The following is a 909-nucleotide window of genomic DNA, read 5'->3' as shown; positions in this document are numbered from 1 at the left end:
TAGACCAGGTGATTACAGCTTCATATACATTATGCAGGCACAGCTTATTGTTGTCACCATCAGGAAACTGAGAAAGGTCACCCAGGTATCATTGAAGTGTACATTACCAGGAGGTGGCCGCAATGGAGCTGCATGAAACTAGCAGAACTGACATGTACAAAAAGAATGAAAAAAAGTAAATACACTATTTTTATTTTAAAAAATTGCATTTTTATTAAAACACAGTGGTTTACCAAACTATGTGTATAACAGCCCTAGTGATCACAGGCAGGAAACAATGCCCGGCCATGGTGATCACTGACAGGAAACAACGCCCGGCCATGGTGATCACTGACAGGAAACAACGCCCGGCCATGGTGATCACTGACAGGAAACAACGCCCGGCCATGGAGATCACTGACAGGAAACAACGCCCAGCCATGGTGATCACTGACAGGAAACAACGCCCGGCCATGGTGATCACTGACAGGAAACAACGCTGGCCATGGAGATCACTGACCGGAAACAACGCCCAGCCATGGTGATCACTGACAGGTAACAATGCCCGGCCATGGTGATCACTGACAGGTAACAATGCCCGGCCATGGTGATCACTGACAGGAAACAATGCCCGGCCATGGTGATCACTGACAGGAAACAACGCCCGGCCATGGAGATCACTGACAGGAAACAACACCCAGCCATGGTGATCACTGACAGGAAACAACGCCCAGCCATGGTGATCACTGACAGGAAACAACGCCCAGCCATGGTGATCACTGACAGGAAACAACACCCGGCCATGGTGATCACTGACAGGAAACAATGCCCGGCCATGGAGATCACTGACAGGAAACAACGCCCGGCCATGGAGATCACTGACAGGAAACAACGCCCAGCCATGGAGATCACTGACAGGAAACAACGCCC

This window comes from Pyxicephalus adspersus, chromosome Z (assembly GCF_032062135.1).
Source record: "Pyxicephalus adspersus chromosome Z, UCB_Pads_2.0, whole genome shotgun sequence".
Classification (NCBI taxonomy): Eukaryota; Metazoa; Chordata; class Amphibia; order Anura; family Pyxicephalidae; genus Pyxicephalus; species Pyxicephalus adspersus.
Note: the sequence above shows the minus strand (reverse complement) of the source record.